Source organism: Synchiropus splendidus, chromosome 17 (genome assembly GCF_027744825.2).
Source record: "Synchiropus splendidus isolate RoL2022-P1 chromosome 17, RoL_Sspl_1.0, whole genome shotgun sequence".
Taxonomy (NCBI): Eukaryota; Metazoa; Chordata; class Actinopteri; order Syngnathiformes; family Callionymidae; genus Synchiropus; species Synchiropus splendidus.
Genome location: NC_071350.1, coordinates 6,495,719 through 6,507,015, shown reverse-complemented (window position 1 = coordinate 6,507,015; position 11,297 = coordinate 6,495,719). Strand labels below are relative to the sequence as shown.

At 42.2% G+C, this 11,297-nt stretch overlaps 1 long non-coding RNA gene across 1 annotated transcript; it reads left to right on the top strand.

Moving 5' to 3' along the window:
- The first annotated feature begins 903 nt into the window (after positions 1 to 903).
- On the top strand, positions 904 to 9,560 carry LOC128749005 (uncharacterized). The gene is made up of 3 exons (XR_008412864.1): positions 904 to 1,043; positions 4,803 to 4,880; positions 5,190 to 9,560. It is a non-coding gene; the product is annotated as an uncharacterized LOC128749005 (long non-coding RNA).
- Positions 9,561 to 11,297: the final 1,737 nt, after the last annotated feature.

Here is an 11,297-nt window from a genome sequence, read left to right as displayed (position 1 = left end):
CACACCTACCTTGTTGCTTCTCTGTGCTCTGGTATGACCCTCTGTGCTTGTATTCTGGACTGCGTTGTTTAACTTTTCTGACCATTTTTGCCTTATTGCAGTGTGTCTGCTGCCTGCTCCCCCCAATCCTGAGGATTATTACGTTACCGTGCCTTGGACACTGGCTTTTCTTTGTGCATTTTGTGGATTTCGTTTTGTGGACTATATCTTCCTCTAGCGTAGAGGTGCAGTTTGATTTGAGTTTATTGTTTGTATTAAATTTGTTGGACTTGATTCTGGTCTCATTCTCCATCCTGCTGCATGTGGGTGTCCCGTTTAAAACCTTTACATAAAAAGCCATCTTGCTAAAATATTGATTCTTGTCACATCAAACTGATGGAGACAGAGCCGTTTTATTTACATTAAAGCACTCAAAAAAAATTTCACCCGTGTGTGCAGCTCCACCAACAGAGCTGATCTGCTTGAGGCCCAGAGACGAGAAGCGGCAGCTGAGACCAGCAGTGGTGTCGGAACTTCAGGAACCAGCGATTTCATGACTCATTTTCAAAACATTGCCAAGTTTGTTTCATGATTCAGTCTCGTTGCTGGACCCTGTTTTCAAAACCAGTTTGGAAGGAATCCTCGTGCATTTTTAAGCACCACTGACGTTTCTATGGTGCAGACAGCACCACTGCACCCACGGCTTACAGACCGGTGCAGCTTATGTATGAACAAGATCTATTTTGCTATGTAAATTTAGTGGGTGTGGCTAATATTCAGGTGCACTCTGTAGTCTGGAACTTATGGTAATTACAAAAGATCATGAGTGAATCATAAAGACCATTGAATACTTTGTTGCACTTCTCTGTCCACCTTTCAAAGACATTTAAAGGGTTCCATACCAGCAGGAAGGACCTGCCTCTTCTGGGCCTCAGTAGGTTTACACTTGACCATCATCATCAAAGACTTCTGGCGGACAATTCTTGTTGAATGTGTTCAGTGACGTCCCTGAAACTTGAATGAGGTTTTCAACGAACAGCCTGAGACGAACAGCTCTGTCCAAGGTTTGTGTTCTAAGTGCTTTTGGTTACGAGTCTTTCAGTTTCTCTCTTCAAATTTGTGAACTCATGTTCCTGTTCTAATGCCACTCGGACAGGGAGTATGAAATAAAAAGACAACAGACCGACCTTTACCTTTCCTTTCACACTTTGTGTCACTTCGATTCACGGTGACCTGACGCTGCTCGAGATAGTTTCTTGATGCCCTGCTTCAAACACGCTCCTCGTAGTGAGAATAATGCAGTCCGTTGTGATCACAGTCAGATGCTGTGAAAGTTAAGTCTCTCTTGCAGTAAAGCATTTTCCATAGCTGCGTCTTCGGCGTGGTTCTTCAGGAGATGCATTTTAGAACGTTAAGGTTCACGACTCGATCAAACTAGAGAATGGTTTTGATGTAAGCGTCTCAGGGAGTCTGAATGACTTGTGAAGAGATTAACAGCATTCGCCAGGTCAGCGCGTGCATTCACCGGCATATGTGCGTGTCTTGGGCTAATGTTTCATGGCACATCAGATTGGAGACATTTACCAGCTTGCTACCAGCCACTGGGGGAGTAGCACCTCAATAAATGTTACTACGGTCAACTGCTGCCACGTTTATTTTTAGAAGCAGTGGACTTGATGTTGGAGCACCACGTTTATCTACTGTCTGTTTCAATTCGCATTCTACTCATCTCACATCTTTAACTCGGTCATAAACAAATTGTTTATCTTTTGTACTGCCACACTGTGAGTCAGTTATTTGCCAGAAATGGCTGACTACGTTTATATATATATATATATATATATATATATATATATATATATATATATATATATATATATATATATATAAAGAGAAAACAAAAGTTCACAAGTGCAGTAGGACCAGAAAAAAATGGTTTTCCCACCTCAGACACAGTTCACGTTACATGAATAGTATATGTATAACATACTTTATTTGAGGCATGATGTGTCCATTTATACCAAAACATTAAGTGTGCTGTTGATAAAATTCCTTTTACTACAGTAGAAGATACATTTTTCAACAGTCTCTCAACCAGTCATGGTGTGGTAAGGTTCCGTTTAAAGGACCCTAACTAACCCCAAAAATGCTACTAAACCTAGACAAAATGTGTGGGAACTTGACCTTGGCTTCTGCAAGGGTTTCAGTCTGTATGTCAGAGGTGGGCAATTACATTTCCTGAAGGGCCACATTAGAAACAGTAACTGTTGCGAGGGGCCATCATCAAAAGGAAGACAGCGATGACCACAAAACATGACGGAAAAATATCCCAAATATATACTTAAGTAACAAGGACCAGTCGACCTAAAAAGATTAAATGTAAGTAAGGATAGTAAGAAGTGTAAATATGCTATGAAAACTATTGAAATATTTCATTTCATACGCACTTAATTTAAATATAAAATAAACATAACTATGGACCAGATGTTCAAGATAAAATGGCATTTTTTTTCAAAATATATTTTCAGTATTCCATCAATGTATTCTGAGTAACAAGAAAAAAAACACAAAAATGGCCAATGAAAAGAAGAAAATTTTAGTCCTGAAACAAGAACATGCTATATTTAATGCTGAAGTGGACAAAAAGAGAACAAAAAAAGGCAGAAAAATTACAATGTATCAGTTATAGTTTGGTCTGACGTTAAAAGGGCCACAAAAATATAGGCATCGGGCCACATGTGGCCCCCGGGCTGCATTTTGCCCAGGTCTGCTGTATGTGATGCCACTTAGAGACAGTGTAACATTCAAACCATGGACATGTTTGGGGTGCTGTGTAATACCGTGGTGCAGGCTTTAATCGTGATTTTTATACATGAAGTTATACTTGTCTGGCAACATGAACATAATTTTAATCTTGAAAAGAATGAAAATCTGAAAAAACAGGTGCTAATATGCTACTATAAGTCTTCGGGAAGTGGTACTTTCCGAACCTGTTGTTCATGAAAACGATGAATAAAAGTAATATTTATATTGCATTAAATCATATATTATGTTGTATTTTTCATTTATCTAGAAGATTATCTGCTTACGTCACTGACCAGTAGTTCACTGTAGGTGCTTGCATGTGGAAGAAATACTTACAGTATCGGTTCATGGAGTTCATTTTCATACATTATTATGATACCACTGAAATTTCTTTCCAATATGTGATGTGCTTTTCTCACTTCACTCAATTTTGAATTCCAAAAACTGAGTTTGGTGGTGAACAAACTCTATCTGTGCGGAAGCTTTTTGTTGACGGTGAGACCAACTAGGTGAATGTGCGGTGGAGCTTGACCACGGATCATCAGAGCCTGGGACACAGTGAATCTGTTCCCAAGTTCATCACTCATCTGTGATCTGTGATGGAAACAAGAAAAGTAGACATGACCTTTTTCGGGCATGTAGGAGGTTACAAGAAAGACAAAAAATGTGATTGTCCAAGCCAGGTTATGGCCCACAGCTCAACCAAATGTCAACTTAAAAGTCAGCATCAGTGCAATGACAGATTTGGGATACGCTAAGGGTTCAAATGGGTGTCACTGCAAACACGGTTTGACAATGACTTATTTCTTCTCACACTACTTTCAGCTGAAGGCTCATCAGCGACGTGGTGCTGGTACTGATCCAGTTGAACGTGATGTGCGATCAAAGATGAGTGTCTTGAGCCAAATTCTTGATAATTGAATGACTGGCTCAGATTTCCTGCCGGTTAGATTTTTTAAAAAGACGTTTTTGACATCCATTTGTAGCTGCTGAGAGACACCAGGGAGAATCCAGCTATTCCGCTCCACCTATTTATATTTAATAACGGTGTGACCACCTCCACTGCCGACCCTGAGCTCCTGGGTCAAGGAGCCTGTGAATTTCTGCTTGTAAAGACGCACGCCGCCCTCCCCTCCACATCCACGTGTGGCTCACTCAAGCCTGCTGTCAGCTCCCATTACCTAATTGGTATTGAGATGCGTCCGGCTGGCATTTACGTCCGCGCAGCATTCCGATCAGAGACACACACGCAGACTCTTATTCATGCTGTCCCAGCGCGGAGCGGCCGCCATCGTCTCCGATTTGTGGCCAGTCATCTTACGTGGCTAAAAGTACCAAAACGGAAAGCCAGCCGGCAGATCACAGCCAGCAGAGAGACGCCAGTGGTTCGGCGGAGTTAATAAGAGCGCTGTTTAATTCATGAGATCTGTCATGCTACAGCGGCTTCCGCTTCACTCTTGCTAAAAATTTACAGCAGCTTTTGCACTTCAAACTCTTTATCTGTCAGGATCAGTGACCTTGCGTTTCTGCCGCCGATATCCACAGCGACATCCCCTCCCTCCACATTTGCATTCGCACGCAGGCGCTGGATACGCAATATCGGCAAGCATGAGAAAACTTGAATCCCATTACTCTTATATCTCAAGAAGAATTACCCCTGGTTCTCAGGCGGGACGTCACAGCGCGGTCGCATAGAACGGATTAGGCTTCATTAATATCCATTAACTTGGCACGGGCGCTATCAGCTAATGACCCACATTCAAGTTTGCGAAGGCTGCTTTGGTTAAAACTTTTGAAATAAAAGCGGCAAATTAAGAGAAGACAATGAGACACCATTATTGAGATAAGTTCAGAATGACTTCTTTGAGCTCTCCCAGACGTGTAGATGAGTACACGCTCCCTCACTTGAAATACTGTCCTTCCACCAAGCCTCTTCACGCACCCAATGTGTTTCATGTTGCATAATGTGATATGGCTTCTTCTCCTGACATGCAAGTGCTCTCTACTGACATCCTCAGGAGCTTCCAATATTTCTTTCTGGACGGAGCTGAGGAGGCACGCGCTCAAAAAATGGGCATCTGTGGTAGAAATCTGCGGTATGTAATTCTTTTATGTTCTTGTGCGTTGTTGTTGTCCATCTCTGTGCCTTTCTAGTTGTTATTATAATATATTTTTCAACTAATAAATTGTAGTCACAATAGTAAGCACAAGGTCACAAAGTCATAAATGTCCTTGTAAAACACTGCAATGTACCATCTACGCTAGAGAAAATACCTGCATACGAGGGCCTTATGCTACTGGGAGAATTCTGATCTTGATGCTGTCATATTTTGTTTCTCTTGTGCTTTTATTTTGTTATTTCCTGTGTTCCGGTGTGTCGTTTCCTTTTCTTTCTCTCTCGTCAGCTTCACAGCAGCGCAGCTCGATCCCATTCCGCTGATCCGACTCCACTGATTTCTACACCTGGGTTCCAGTCTGTGCTGCCAGATGGTTGCGTCTCATCCTCACGGTAAACTCTCCCTCGACCCTCTGTTCTGTCAGTCCTCAACATTTCAGCAACTAGGTCAGATCCCATGGAGAGCCATGACAGATACATTCTACATGCGCCTCGGTGCCAGAGCCGACCTGCCCAAGTTGTTTTGTGTGGCCCGTAAACGCCACATACAAATGAATATACAATGTAATACAAATTGAAATTGCATCAACAATGAGTTTATCTCAAATGGGTGAAACTCATGGCTCATGCAGTATTTAAACTCTATGTTCGACATGCTGTTGAATAACTGGCAGATGTCAACTATTAATCTGGAGACTTATAAAAAATGGAAAATGTGAGCGGATGACTTAAATTGAAAGCGGAAGCACGGTACTGTATGCTCGTGCTTCAAGAACAAAAGCAGAGCTCAAGTCTTGACAGGGGAGATACGACTGTATTTGGTTCGAACTAGGGGCGTCAAGTCTGTTCTGAAAGGGCAACGATGGGTGAAGGTTTGTGGTCCAGCCAAACAACAACAACGGTTAAAGAATCAGCTGAAAGAAGCCGCACCTGACTTACATTCTAGGCACCTGGTTGGAAAAGTGGCGTCCTCTTGACTGGTTGGAACGAAAACCTGCACCCATGGAGGTTGTGGATCAGTTTGAAAACCCCTGTTCATACTCAAGACTCTTCAATGAAAATAATTCTTTTTCGACCCACAACCTTTGTTTATCTTGTTGGCTCCATTGTGATGGTCAAGAATGAATTGCATCTCATTTGTTGGTCCACATATACAAGGCAAAGTCTTTGTGAGTCAATCTCATTATAGCCTCTAGTTACACTTCACCTCCTGAACTCTGTTTGAGAGGGGAGCAGAAACCACCAGCTAACTTCCCTTGAACGAGTCATTTCATTTGGTGTGGCAGCACGACAGATGACGAACAAAGACGTTTTTTTTTTTTTTTTATCATATATAGAAATATTTTAAGGTGCTCCTTTTGGAGAACTCAATAAATAAATCAATTCTTAATAATAGATCAGATCAGACCTCACTAGGTTCATTGGACACTCTAAAATTGTCCTTAGGTGTGTCTCTGTGTGTGTGAATGGTGTGTGTGCCCTGTGATGGACTGGCGACCTGTCCGGGGTATATTCCCGCTTCTCGCCCAATGACTGCTGGGATAGGCTCCAGCACTCCCCGCAACCCTGAACAGGACTAAGACAATGTATGGAATAATAATAATAATAATATATGCTCCAGTTTTTCACTAGACTTAGGACAAAAGTTTTTATTAAGGCCATTTTGAGTTTGAAAACAGTTTCAGATTTATGCACATCTCATGTCAAAAGCCTGCAGCCTACAGCATTCTCATTCTCAAAAAGCATTCTCCCGCACAGGGGATACTTTCACTCAGTAAAGTTATATTTTTGCGGAATGATGACTATGCCATCCGCGGATTCAAAAGCGCTCTCTTTATTAGAGACGTGGACTTCCCTCCGCAGGCAAATCTTTCTCGCCTGCTTTCAAAAAGCTCGACAGGAACTTTTCATGCCAGCGACTTTGATTTTCCTCAGATCCGAGAGCTTGTGGTATCAGCTTCTTCTTTTAGCACAAATGAACCCAAAATAGCTTGACAATGAGCGAGCGTGATACCGGCAGCTTTAGTGAGATTTACAGCCCCGACTTGAATACAAAACATTCTCAGAGCCAAGAACAAGGAGACCACAAGACCAACGTAATTTATCCAGCACAAAAGAATAAGACTCATTCTATTAGGTCCTGAGAAAATCCCAACGTTTCCCAGTCCACAGCAGCAGCGGCATGGCTCTCCCCTCCCCGACTAATCCGGAGAGATAATGCACACTAAAGCTGCACTGAGACATTGACGTGCATCAGCACTGCTGCATCGCTCTCAAATGACTTTGACTCGCATGAAGGAAAGACTCTTTAATGGAGTACACTGAGGAAAGTACCTGGCGATGAACAGAAAAAGAAACTTGGCAGAGGTGAATAGAATATACTGAAGAGGACATCTGAGTCCATCTGACGGAAGTGGAGACACAGTTCCACTCTCAAACGTCCAGATGATCAGATTGACAAGGAAATAAAAAGTCAGTGGAGTGGAAGTCTGAGCGCAGTGACAGCTTTCCCTCACACCTCTCTCAGTCTCTCGCACTCTTTGCCAGGTTTTGTGATGCATTTCGCACTGTCCCCTGTCGTAATTCTCCCTTGGAATCCTGACAAGAAGAAGTGAAGCTGTCGGCCCAGTGATGAGGGAAGACTCCCAGTCACAGTGATGTTGCACAGCAGAGTCCAGCAACCAGATACACATCATTCTAGACCTCCTCACAACTGTGTCAGCATGTGTTTATGAATACGTTCCGAGTGGTTTTTAAACTGCCAGACTGATCGCAGATGTCTTGTGACCACATGTACCACAAGAAGGATGAGATGGACTTGAGTCAAAAGTTTGTTTTTGTTTTGATCCAGCCACGTTAGTTATGGTACCAGGCGACAGGAGAGTGAGGCGACGACCATTTTAGGTTCATGGATGTGGCAAATGTGGATATGAGGTGGATTGGTGTGACCAGTTGTTTTAGCATGGAGGCTGCCTCACAAGACCAAGAACATGAATGAGGAGGGACCGGATCAAGTCAAGACCAGAGTATACCATGACCAAGTCCAGATCAAGACTTTGAGAGGACGAGTGCAAGACAAGATAGAGGGGCCAAGATTTAGACCAAGACCTGACAGATGAGGGGGATTTGAGGGGCTAAAATGAGTCATGACCATGACAAGACCATGACTTTGTAGGAGGAAGACCTTGCCCAACATAGCCACACCAACACAGAGGAGAGGAGACTGGGTCAAGACCAAAAAACAACACAAGCTGAAGGGATGACAACGAGTCAAGACCAACACCGGAGCATATAAGGACCAAGACAAGACCAAGACTTTGAGGGGGCAAGATTGAATCAAGAGCAACACCAGAGCATATAAGGACCAAGACTTTGAGGAACTGAAATTGAGCCAGGAATGAGACCAGTGCTAAGAACAAGACCACACCAAGAGTTTGAGGCGGCCAGAATCAGTCATGACCAAAGCATATCAAGACAACATCAAGACCTTGAGGGAAACAAGATCAAGTCAAGACCGAGACCAACTGAAGCATTTGCCTTTGTTACAGTATTATAATGAATAATAGATCTATTACTTACTGTTGCTACTCACTGCAAAAAATCTCTTTTGTCAATGGTTCTCGAGTGGTGGGGTGCCATGACTCCAATGTTGAAAACATTAAGAATGGGATCAGACGTGGACACACAGACACAAGGAATTAAAGCAAATTATTGCTTACATTGCTGACTTTTTCAGTCAATGCTGTGCTTTTTCCCTCCTGTCCACAACGTGGCATTAATGTTGTTGAAGTTCAAGTCAGGAATTTGACACATTTGTGATTTAAGCTCTCGAGTGGTCTCTAGTCCAACATGGCTGAGGCCGAGGCAAGACTGAGTGGAAATGCAGTGGATTCCAACATAAAGACCTGGGAAATGTGGTCTTGAGACCGAGACCTCTGAAGAAGCTCTAAATAAATCATTTATCTCTGTTTTTTCATCTGGCCACAGGGCACATTTCTCACAACCCCACTCCAAACTGTTCTGTTAGCCCCTCTAAACATCAATAATGTACGAGCTATTTAAAATCTCTCTGTGTCTTCTGTGGCACACAGCCTGCTGTTGATGAAAATGCAAATGAATCCATTTTTTTTCAACTCAAATTCTTGAGGAAACTCACCGACTAGAAGACACAGTGGTTTCACCTGCATCATCCAAAGATATAGTGAAGTGGCTGTGACACTCCAGAGAAGAAAAGTGGAAAGAAAATAAAAAATACAGTGGTGCCTCGGTTTTTGAACGTCTCGGAATTTAAACAAAAATTTCTAGATTTTTTTGCTTCGGATTTCGAACAAAAATCCAGAACTCGAACACCCCCGAAAAAAGACGGAAAAACATAACGTGCACAGACCGATTAGCTGACCCAGGACGCGCTTTGTTATTGTGTATAACTCCGCCTCTGTATGCAGACGTGTCCCGTTAGCTACATTTACTGACTGTTTTCTCTTCATATTGAGGTGTAAAACCTTTCCTGTCTCCGCACTGGACCGTGGTAGAGTGATGTCCTGTTGTGGGCTGGAGCTGGCACAGGGATGAGGCGAGTCTGGGACAGAGCGTTACTTGGTTTATGGCTTTGTCACAGCCAAACTGCACAGAAGCGCACATTCAGAGCTGGACACGCACCTCTTCACTTCTGGAGAGACCTCACTCACTTGGTAACCCCTCCCACATGCAGCGGCCACACACATAGACAAACAGCGCACCTGCAGCAGAGAGGCGCGAGATGATTATAGACCCCAAATATGCCATGTTTTCCTGAGGGGTTCGCCACTTCCATTGGAAATTCGATTTCTGCATCACTGGGGTTGAACTGACTTCCCTTTGAGCAGCGCTTCTCCACTAACAAAGGTTACACCAGGACAGTTTTCACTGTCAAGATCTGAAATGCCCAAAAGGAAAAATTGAGAGCTGTATGAATAAGTCCACAAAACTGCACCGTAAAACTAGTGTCAAACCCGACACCTACTTTTTAGTTTGGACATTGGAGAGCCAGACCCTCAATGGTCCTCCAATTCAGTCCTGGACCAGCTGGACGTCTCACTTCACTTGGTCACCTGGTGCTGGACCGACTGAGTGCATGTCTAGTCTCTTGTTAACTGCTGTGATGGCTCTTCAGCCACACCAGGACCCTGCACAGTGTTGCTGTCTGTGGCTTCCCCGAGGAGTAATGACAAGTAAAATATTCATCACTTTCAATCTGCTCATATTCTTGTCACATTTACTGGCAAATTATTGCAGAAGCGCCGTGTGTTGCGGAGGTGAAGGCATTGAAGGCAGTTCAGCAATGTTGTGAAGCCAAAGTCCTTGGGATGGTAATCATGAATCTTAAGATTTGCGAGCACTAAACCTTTTTGAAGGAAGGGGGGGTGTTTTTGGGCAGCAGTTGGACTTTCTCCATTTAGCTTGGAGTGCTCTGAAATGAATGGCGCTTCTCTTGCAACCAATCCAGTCATAGTCACAGGACCCTGGACCCCCCCCTGCCTGACCCATATTGCAGCACCAAACTGTCATTGAATCTATTTGATCTGTTCGATCTTAAGGAACTGATGATAAAGTATTAGAATATTTAAAATGTAGATGTATATGATGGTGACACGGTTGAAGGACTGACCAACATTTATTCATGAGCCAAGAAAAGCCTTCCTCACAACTTACTGTAAGATAATAGTATCCACTTTTCATTGAAAAATCTAGTCAATATGTATTGACCACACTTCACTAACTCCCATCTCAGATTCAATAACCATATTTAATCTACTTAGACGTAAACAAACCAAAACCTTGTGAAATGACATGAAACCATGTGATCATTGCAAAGATATTTCTTTGTCCTCAAAAAGTCCAACCAGCAGCAGAACCAAGTGCAAGTCATGTTCATTAGAATTACTAAAGAAAAATAGAAAAAATAATACTCTTGATGCCAACTGTTGAGAAAATTGGAAAAACTGAATGCAATTCTGAATAAAAATAAATATAATAAATCCATGTCTAAATATCACAACATAAAATATTATATATTTTATTTAAACTCCAAAGGAGGTATAAGTGAAGTGTAAATAAAACTATCGCCATGATGCATAGTTCTGTTACCAAGACAATGGTATAATTTATGTAATTAATATGATTTATAATATAATAAAATAAAGACAGTCTGATGACGTATTTTAAGCATGTAGCGTCATTGTTTCCTATTTTACTCCATGTTTTAAAATATTTTAGTGATAAATATAAGTTAATTTTAAGCCTCTTTCATGTCACCTGGGATTGAGACAAATAACTTATGTATTACTTACTATGTATTAAGTACTTAAGTAAGGAGTTACTGATAATAACACATCAGTATGTTCTGATGTCATTTTTT